We start from the raw sequence: 11608 nt of genomic DNA, 5'->3' as shown, positions 1-11608 counted from the left end.
TAGAGTGCATAGCTGACACAATCAGAGGCTGCAGGTTAAAATCCAATTTGTAGATCAGCTCAGCCCTTCAACACTCTGGGGTCATAAAAGAGTCCAGTTAAAGGAAGTCGGCAATGATAGTTTCATGGTTTCCCTCATCCCTGACATGGGAATGTGAAATGAACACCACTGGCTCAGGGCTGTAAACGCTTCTCTGCGCACTTGATTCCACTGGAGGCCATTTAAGGTGGCCTTTAAAATTAACGCAATGGTCACTCACTTTGTTTGCCATTGTTACTCTCATCATGACCTCGTCACATACCCTGCAACATTCTATTGCTTTTAAAGGAGCGTGCGCCTCAATGTTTTCTATAGCTATATTAATTTACATAATCGACATGCGTTTTAATACATTTCCAGACGTACAAAGTTAACTCCGTCTAAGATTGAGTCATTTAGAAAAAAAAGTACTCTATATTACTCAACATCTTCTAAACGAAAGAAAGTGGCCTTTTAGATCCTTTAAAATACTCCTAGATGCAAATATATTATATAAAATAGCTATGTGTATTTACCATCATATATGTGTAATAAAGAATGCAGCGTGACTTTTCACTTAAAGGCCTGTAAGAACACGAGACAATCATAGCATTCTATATTCGAATCACTTTATCGTGGCACACATTTTGATATATATTTTTACGTGAGTGGAAGATTTTCGGCAAACAAAAACGGCCACCATCCATGACATTGACTGCCTCGCAATCCACGCGAGCACTTTGCTTGTCGCCAGCGCTGGGACAGGCAGCAGTGCACCTGATCCACAATGTGGGCACAATCGATACGAGAACAAGGAACACACGTGTCATTTAGAATGTGCCGGTGTCCCAGCTGCGTCACAACTGGCTGCACAAGAGCTGGCGTGCCGACCTGACCACGTGTGACACCTTTCCGACACTGCTTTGCTCATTAAAAACAACCATGAACCTTGCGGGAGAGAAGGCTCATTAAAAACAACCATGAACCTTGCGGGAGAGAAGGCTCCGTCAGGATGCAGAGCAGCACACTGCAGCCAGCCAGAGCCACAAATGTATACGAAACTGTACACCATGCAAACATTATAAAAATACACTTTTATTGTCACGTGACCCGCGCATGTGGAAGCGTAACGCATTGTAGTGTAGCAGGTAGCGCGCTGCGCTACGAACCCGGCGACCCGAGATCGATTCCCGCTCACGGCCACCACCAGTGACGATTATTTTAACCGGTCCTGAGCCTCCCCTAGGTCGACTCAGCCTCAAACAATTAACTGGTGTGGGGTGTGAACATCGCCACTGGGGAGACAAAGGCGGCCGGGCGTGGTGCTGGCCACCCACCCCGTCGTAAATTATATTTGGGAACCATTTTCAGTATCAAGATATTGGATAATAATAATAATTAAAGGCTTTACCCTTTCTGACATCAATACAGGAGGTGTTAAGATGTTCAAACTACAATTAGACACCTATTATAAGGCATCAAATCTGCATTAACCACACATGCCACTGCCTTTTGGGAGCCTTTGGTCTATAGCACTCGTGGGACAAAGCCGTAACAGAGGCTCTCTAGTGTAGGGCAATTAGTGTCAAGGATTATGCTTACATTATCAAAGCAAATTTGTTTGCATGTGTTAACACACATGTGTGGTTAATTCAGGCCTGCTGCCTTGTAATGTGTGTGTGTGTATTTGGTGTTTAAACATCTTAACGCCTCCTGTATTTATGGCAATATTTGAGAGGATTTCAAAATATCTAATTCATGTCTTTTTTACATTTTAACCTGGTGGATCATGGCCTTTAAGGGTACCATAGAAAATGCCTCTCTTTGAAATTCTAAAAATATCACCTTTCAACATTTATAATATAAATAGAGGCTGAGCAATTTTACCTTTTATAGTAATGTGTACAATAATAAAGCATTGTTTGAGAACTTACCAAGACAACACAGTGGCCCAAAATACTGCATTGTATTCATGGAAAGTTAGATAAAAGCTTTATTCAAGATAACAATCAAAATCAAGATTATTATTTTCGAGATGAAAATTAGGCTTCTCTTTGAGAGAAAAAAAACACTCAATTTGAAATCATTTAAATCATTCAAATAAGTCATTTTATGCATTGTGAATTAAAATGTCTACATTGCAAATTGCTTGCAATGTAAAAAGGACATTCTGCAAAGCACAATTGTAGATTTAATTAATTAAATCTCACTTAAATGAAACCTACACTCCTCTCTTGCAACAAGCAGTTTTATGAGTCAATACAATCTCGTGCGTATAAAATATAGAATAAAGGACTTTCTCAAGTAAAAACATTAATTTATTGATTGAAAATGAATGCATTTTATTTAATATAAAATAACCACTGCTTTTTATAGTGCACACAAACTATTGAGAATTCCCTGCAGACTCAATCATAAATACAGAATTTCTGACCCATTGTAATGTTAAGCAAGCTTCAAAGAGTTCACCGAGTACACACGATACGCACTGCTCTATTACAGGTGCTCTAGTGAGCACAATGTCTCTCTTAATAACACTGAGAGCCAACACAACTGGACACACCACTGCTGCTCTTGCAACACTCACTTGCATTTTGATAAGCACATTTCGCCATGAAGTGTCAAATGAAATTGCAACATTCTCCAGTCTTCGTCATTTTGCCTCTACGCATGCGAGGGAATGTGACATTAAGAGTAGACCTGGCCTTCAAATGAAAACGCTGCAGCAGGAGACTGCGTATTGTTGGCTCTACCTCTCTCACGACCAAACAGGAGGTGATCGCTCACATTTCCATCACAACCGGAGTGGTTCCGGATATGTTAATTAACTTGCGTTGATGGTGGGACACGTGGTGGAGGTGAGCCGAGGCAAGTTCTGCAGGGACTGGAGGAAGGTGCCACGGGAGGAGACGAGGCTCACAGTGAGTGCGGCCTGGCGATGTGGCGCGGATTCTCACGCTTGAGTGGAAACTGCGATATGTGTAAGGACTAGTGATTCATGTGTGTTTAATGTTCATTGTGATGTGGTGATTTGCGTTGACAAGAATAATTCGGAAGAATCATGAAAACCATTGCTTTTATTGTTTTCGTAATCGTCATGAGTAGGCCTCCCAATCACGAGATGGTGAAATTAAATCCCTGCCAGGGCAAACTCATCCCTTCATGCTGCATAGGTTAATACTTTGAGCACCCACTAGCACAGCTTCACCTCTCCGTTGTAAGTCAACAGTGGGTGTCCTGTAACGAGCCTCGAGATGAACTGATACCGGCCATAGGAATGTAGAATTCCTTTCACGAGCGAAACATACAAATTATCCATCCAAGGTATCTTTGAGCCGAGATACATAGGTTATTTTTACACTTGCTTCAACTATTGTAGTTTTTTGTATTGTAATGTTATCTCCATGTTAAGCAAACTCAATGGTGCGTTTTACGCAATTAGCACGCGAGAAAATACATGCTCATTAGCATGCAGTCGTGCGTGTGGAAACACCGTTCCGCGTGCTTCACTAGGCCATCACGAATTCACTTGCACATGGCATCAACATGAAATAAAGTTTGCATCGGCAACATTAATTAGCAATTTTACATTTCTCATTTGTATATGCGCAAGGCGGAAATAGACAGATGTCACGTAATTCCATGCTTCTGTATTTGCCTTCTTAATTCACTCACTGGGGGGGTCCGATTGGTGAGCCGCGAACAGTGGCAGTGTGCCGCATGTGGCACGGGTAAAGTTGTTGGTGCTCATGCAGTGAAGATTATGTCCCTTACATTTTCTAATCCAACCCAGGTTGAACTCTTCGCCACTACACTCGGTCTGCTTCTCTGCCCTCACCTTCCAGTCCCACACACACCTTCACCTGTATACTCAACTGCACCCCACACACACCTTCACCTGTATACTCAACTGCATCCCACACACACCTTCACCTGTATACTCAACTGCACCCCACACACTCCTTCACCTGTATACTCAACTGCACCCCACACACACCTTCACCTGTATACTCAACTGCACCCCACACACACCTTCACCTGTATACTCAACTGCACCCCACACACACCTTCACCTGAATACTCAACTGCGCCCTACACACACCTTCACCTGTATACTCAACTGCACCCTACACACACCTTCACCTGAATACTCAACTGCGCCCTACACACACCTTCACGTGTATACTCAACTGCACCCTACACACACCTTCACCTGTATACTCAACTGCACCCTACACACACCTTCACCTGTATACTCAACTGCGCCCTACACACACCTTCACCTGTATACTCAACTGCGCCCTACACACACCTTCACCTGTATACTCAACTGCACCCTACACACACCTTCACCTGTATACTCAACTGCACCCTACACACACCTTCACCTGAATACTCAACTGCACCCTACACACACCTTCACCTGAATACTCAACTGCACCCTACACACACCTTCACCTGAATACTCAACTGCGCCCCCACACACTCGTACGAATCTTCCCCCTGCCCAATGCAGAATGGTTACAATGTCTTCGACTGCCCTTTCAAGATTAACTGTGTCTGCTGTTTGTATTTTATTACATAACCTCTAGTATGTTAGAGAGGGTTTAAATACATAGTGTATAGCTTATACAAAAAAATTGCAGTGTGTAAACAGTGAAGCCAATCAAAGCGATATCTGGACTTGTATCCCTGCCTTGAAAGTACGTCTTTATTTTCATTCGTAGATTCACGTCTTTCATATGGGGTGGTGGTGGGGGGGGCAAATGTGTGTTGAACTTTTAATAAAAATGAAAACAACCTCCATTTAAAAACAACTTCCATATTTAAAAAAACAAAGTTCAATTGTCAATGTACATTGCTACTTAAACGACAGCAGTATATTTTATATATTTCTTTATTGATGTTATATTGACGTCACATTGTGATGTAATGCTGTATTTAAATGATACATAGCCAGTGCATGAGAAGACATGTAAATGTTTATGGTTTATATACTGGAAACAAAAATATCCAACATCAAAACACACATCACAGCATATTGTGCTTCATTAAAATTACTCATTGTAATCATATGTATGCAAATGTGCAATGGAGAGCATTGAAATGGATAAATACATTGCATTGCTGTGGAAAAGAGATGTACCCATAATTAATGCATCCTCAATAATAGCTACAATTTCAATTGACAATGCTTACACATATACAGTTTAATTGCACCAAATAAACACTCGGTATATAATATCGGTACAACATTCAGATAGATGAATTGATATATTTTTATTTTTCGTATTCTGCCATTCATCATTAAAAACATATTCAGACGATGTTCAAACATACGTGTGTGTTATTTAAGCACGCATTTGTATATTCTGATTGCTGCCATACACCTCAGTGGATCCTTAACTACACACGCTCTGAGCAAGAGTGTGAAATCTGAAAGTTACGTCGAATTCGACTTCAAATCCAAGCACAAGCTCCAACCTCATCACCTCAATTGTCAGTACTGACATTTCGTATCACCGCTCGCTGAAAGGCACTGTGATCTGGGTATCGTGGTGCACACCTGTAACCAATTACTTCAGAGGCAAGCGTTAGTGGATCACAGAGGCTCTGTAAAACTCCTCGACATGGGCTTGCAAGGTGGTTCGGGGCTGGCAGTACAGCATGTATGCACTGTGTGTTGAACTTCATTCACACCGTATGTAGCCAACTGTGCTCATCGGATGTGCGGGAAAGGATAATAAACTAAACACTATTATGGATAAACACGAAAAGCAGTTCTCAAGAAATTAGTTTTCAATCTAGGTTTAAAAGTGCATAGCTGCAGTGGCTTCCGAATACCAGAAGGAAGAGCGTTCCAGACGGCCGCAGAAGTGCATCTGGTGACCATCTTTGTTCGATGGCGAGCCAAAAGTCGCAGCGAGGACGACCGGAGTTCGTGTGATGATGGTTTATGCTCCTTGACGAGATCAGCAAGGTATTGTGGTTCATCTGTGGCGAGCAATTTACCTGTAATGAGTGTGGGTTTGTCAAAGTGAAGTGTGGGAGCTTACGCCGAGACTGTGCTAGCCGCATCAACCATCTGACACGAGCTCCTGGAAAGCCCCAAAACAAGCCCTTCCTAGCCCTCCAATCACGAGGTTCTGTACCCCAGAGAACCTGGCGAGTGAGGTCAACCAATTGAAGAGGAGCCACACGCTCAAACTGCCGTGATTGGCGTTCTCGTACCAGGCCTCGCCTTATTCACCTGCTTATATTGCGGGGGAAAAAGGTGATCCCACCTGTACTCCCAAGAGTCTGTGAAGAGACTTGATAACCAATAGGTTCAGTCGTCCTCACAATTATCCCCTGTGCATCCACGTCTCCACTCCATCGATGGAGACTGGAAGCAAAAGATCCTTGGAAAACATGGAGCTTCGTCCGTTTTGGTAAGACAACGGCAATGCCGAGCACTGATTGAGGAAGCGAATACATTACTCTGGGCCAGGCCCATTCGTTTTGAGACTTCTGATTCCGAACCTCAGTTGCTACGTGAACCTATCCAAAATCCAGGCATGCGAACCGCAAACTCGGGTCGACTGCACAACCACCATCCAAAGAGCCACGGAAAGCCAAGGTTTTGGTTAAAATGCAAGAACAGCTGCAATTCTAGTGGCTTCGTCTCCACATCGAGGGCCTCAAAAGTGAACAGGATGTCCAAATTTACTGCTGTCGTTTCTGTCTCCAGTTTGACACGTTTTATTTCTCTGACAGAGTTCATGTGCCGCATGCAGCAATAATTGTAGCAACAGGATAACCTTCTGGATTTGTTTATAATTACCCAACGATTAGCAACTATCCAGCCGATGCCGTGGCTGGTGGAGCTACAGTTGAGGTGGACTGGGGGCCGTGGTAGAGACTTAATGTCCATGGGGAAACGTCGGTTTGCTCGGCTATACCTCACCATGCTGGTGAGTGTAGTCGGTTGGGGAAGATACCCATGTGACAAAGGAGCTCAACACAATCAAGCAAGCTTTTTGCAAAGTCCAGTTAAAACTAATACAATGACAGTTACGTGAGTATATACATTTACGGTTACAATACTACTGCACTTACTGTACTTACAACAGCAAAAACTACCACATGAGCTCCTCATTCACTTATACTATAATTACAGTTTACTCATGCAATTCTGCCTTTGTAAAATAAATACTGTGTCTGGAGTTGAGTTAAAGCCATAAAACGTGGTCTCCTGAACTCAATCGTGTAATAAAACATGTTGGGCACTAATATATAATTTTGTGAGCTCACCATCATCGGCTATGGACAATCCAAAGTTGGACGAAATCCTACCCAGCTGCTGCTGCCCACCATATACCAGGTGATGGGTGCCACAGCATCTATTACCTTGTATCTGTCACCGAGTATGCTGTGACATTCATTGCGAGGTGATATGCTGTGGCATTAATTCAAAGGAACAAATGGAACTGAAAAGATCTAAATGTAGTTCATCATTGTCATCAGCCATGGTCAATCCGCTGCTGGATGTGGAGCTCACATGCGATGTATCAATCCACCCAGCACCTGCATGTCAACTGATTTCATTGCTCTATTTTTTTGTCAATGTCCCATTCCTTGGCCGCCACTCTCTGTCATTTTTCTTAACCATCCGTCATTATTTCATCAAGCGATGTCTCCTGCCCAAGCCTTGACAAACTTTCCTTAACCGTGTGAATGGTGATGATTAAGCTGCGGTGATCTCTCACCACGTGTTCCGCTTTCTGTCTCTCGGTGTAATTCCACACACGCATCTCACTGAGATGCTTTGCAGTTTTTGTTATATTTTGTTTGTCAATGACCATGTCTCTGAGCTATATGTCAGAGCGAGTAGCAGACAGTATGCAGTGATTATGAATCTTATTTAGGCACCTTGACTTACCAGTTTCGGCAAAACGTGTTTTTACTATCACTCGCTATTTCTATTTAAATTCTCAGATAATTTATTGTACAACTCTGCAAACGACACGTATGAAAGAAATGTAAACATTATCGATGTATGATTTCAGTGTGTTCGAACAAGATCATTCCTGCCTAAACAGCACTGTTATTTACTGGGGGTTATTTAAAAAAAGGTTAGAAGAGCCTTAGAATAAAATTTTGGTCATCTCAATAAAAGAGACATAGGGTATTATTTTGGTGTTTCGGTAAAGTCATGTAGATAGGTTCAAAGGAAACAAAAAACGACGACGTTTCGATCGCAACACAAGCGGTCGTCGTCAGGTAAAGGGGGCTAGCTTCTAAAGGCAAACTGTTTAAAAAAAAAAGCATGTCAATTAATTATTTCGAAAATTCCTAAAAAAATTACGTTGGCATCTATGCAGGGTAATCAAGCAAACCATGATGCAAACTTTGTAGGTTGTCACCATATAATTGTAGTGCACGTTTGTTTCACCAGCATGATGTATCAGACAGGGTGATGCGTTCCTTTGCTCTAATCAAACAGTGGGCATAAGGCAGGAGGCGATACATTGGAATTACCATTTCGTTGAGAAGTTAATTTCAACAACACCCAGTTGCTCGGGCAAAGCAAAAAAAACAATGTAATTGCATACGTGTGTGGCTAAGTGCCTATCATTCGGCAAACAACGTAGTGAAAAATCTGTGTTTATAAAAGTACAAAACTGGAGCCCACAGAGAGAGATAATGTGAGATTGATTAGAACATGAAAGGTAGCCTAACCCCTGAATTGCATTCTAATTAAGACCTGCCACCTACAGCATTGCAACATTTATATTTGTACTGTGTAATTTATTACAATGTTCCACTCTTCGATACTCAATAGGTACTCATAGGTAACTATTCATATATCAATTAAAAAATCTATTCATCAAGAAACATTGAACATTTTTAATTATTTATAAGCCTCATAGCATGAAGTGCGGTCACCAACTGTTATCCACTATCTGTCTGCCCATCTTCATTTGTGTGCCATGCAGAAGGCCTATTGCATGAAACGTCACCCACTACACACGTTGCCTTTGAAGGCCAGTGCTGTTGCCGAGTGTGTCGAGTATTGCACTAGTTTTCAGGTTATTTGAACTCAAGTATCCAGAAATGGAGTGTGATGCTTTTTCTTAAACCGACGGAAGGGTGCCATTTAGTGTTTGTAGCGACTCTGACGACGAAGTAGTAAAAGTAACTATTCATCTGGACGCAGCCACAATAAAGGAACCTCGGCCTCGTGTTTGTCTTCCAGCTTGTAACTCCCTCCAAGTGTCCCCACTCTCCCCTTTTATATTCCTCAGCCCCCTTTCTCGAACCTTCTTGTCCTTGTTTTTTCTTTTAGCCAATCCCAGTCCTCCTCCTCGAACGGATCATCTCTGTTTTCCGATCAATCTCATTCGAACCTTATTCCTCCAATCCCTTTAAAAGTCTGCCTCTCGACCAATAACCGTGAAGGCATCTTTATACCAATCGGATACCTTGTGTTTATTTTCAAATAGCCGTTAGGCTGCAAATTGGCTTGGAGTCATTTTTCATTTATTACATGTTGATACATGTTGATACCATCATATAATTTTAACATGTTCGTTATAGACAGCATTCAAGTGCCAAGTATAATATGAACGTGTTATTTAACATGCAAATTTTCGTAAATACATTATTGCTCGTGACCAATTCATAATGACACAAACAAATAAATATAACTCTGATAACTTTTAGGACAAACTTCCTTATGTAGATATGTATCCGTAATAAATACAGCGCTGCATACTCTACACAATGTTAGCTCGTTTACCGCGCTGCTTAACGTTGCACTTAACATTTTTATTTTTACTTTTTACACGTCCTTGAACAAACACACAATTAAACACTCAAGCTAACTATACCGGTAAATAATTAATCGTGGCAGTGCAATATTTACCGAGGATGATTATATTCAAATATTATTAACCTACAACGACACCTTTTTCTTCTTTAACACTTATCATGCTTCAATTGCAAATTCATGGAAGTGGATGATAATGATAATAATGAAAGCCCTATTAATTGGCTGACATGGAAATATGAACTCTGCATGGTGCATGAGCTCAACAATGACACATCCTTGGTTTGTGTTCTATTCAAATGCACATTAATTGCGAAGGGATCTAAATAGAGCAGAATGAGACTGTCTCACTTGCGACAGAGGCCAAATGCTGTGCCCCACATTCAAAGCACACCAAATTTCGCACGCTGCAATGCCCAATATGATGTAATTAGGAGTGCAGTGTGGGGTTTTCACGAATGTCTAGTCCAGCAGAAGCGGGCAACGGAGCAACGATGACTGCCGTCTGTGCGCTCAAGCTGACTCAACAATCATGCAATGTCAAAAACATGTTTGTAAGCATTGGTAATTATCAGTGCATTTTGTACAATACAAACATTTATAAAATGTGTACGGCTCCAAAGACATATACCATTGCTTATAGATTATTAAAGGTCATAAATAAGATGTAATTTAATCTACATGCTTCAATATATATTTTTATGAGATGATCGTCATTGCTTTTTAATCGAGGAGGAAGAGGAGGTGGGGGGGTAAGGACGTGGTAGTTATATTTAAGAACATGCTCCACGTTCTTGGGTCTTTCGATAAAGTCACATAGGTAGGTACAAAGAAAACCCTATCATCGTGACTTTACCGAAAGACCCACGAATATGAATTCCTACAGTCACGAAAGCTTTAAGTCAAGATGCCGTGGAGCATTCATCCATCGGGGTGTCGTTGCTGGGCATGGAGCGAGTCTGTTGTGGGCGCTGGAGTCTGGGGCCAGCGGAAGCTGTGAGGGAGGCCGGCTTTGTCCCCTCAAGCCCTAAGACGCCGCTAATAATATCTGCTCACTGACATTCCACATACGTCACTTTCTTCAGCTTCTGCCACATCACATATGATCAACTGCCGGCAATTATTTGCTCCAGTTAAGGGTTAGCTGCATTTGATCTATTTACAGGCACATAGGCTATTCATATTGTGACTCTAGTATCATTTTTATTGTCAATGGCTCAACATTCTTTTAAAATTGTCTTCCATAAAATATTTTGGCTACCCTTTGAAACAAATAATTTACCATCAAATGTAGAGGTTTCTCCATACACTGAACCTCTCATTCACAAATTGAGGCGTGAGACTTGTCAGAAAAAAATGCAATGCAACATGTTCCTTACAGTACCAGATTGTACGATTCAACCTCTTACACGTGGGAGCGCTGCTCTCTGAATCGGTGAGAAATCTGCTCTGTGTCTACAGCAGTCTATGTTACAATATCCCCTCGTTATTCACAAACTTGCGATCCGCGATTTTGGCTATCGCATCTGGAACTCGACACAACTACTGCATCGAGAGAGATAAAGTAATGAGTTCATTTATAAACTAATATTTCATCCTTAAATTGATGTTACTTTAATTAAATTTTCTGTCTCACATTGACATGCTAATTCATCACATTAACATCACTAGCCCCGCCCACTTTGTTTATGTCCCTTGAGCTACACACATTTTAAACCTTTAAAACAATCCGCCTCAGCAGCTGTCCCCCTCTTTTTTCCTTCCTGATGACGAACGCTT

Source organism: Lethenteron reissneri, chromosome 32 (assembly GCF_015708825.2).
Source record: "Lethenteron reissneri isolate LAM-NWPU_2019-01 chromosome 32, ASM1570882v1, whole genome shotgun sequence".
Taxonomy (NCBI): Eukaryota; Metazoa; Chordata; class Hyperoartia; order Petromyzontiformes; family Petromyzontidae; genus Lethenteron; species Lethenteron reissneri.
This window is presented reverse-complemented; position numbering follows the sequence as displayed.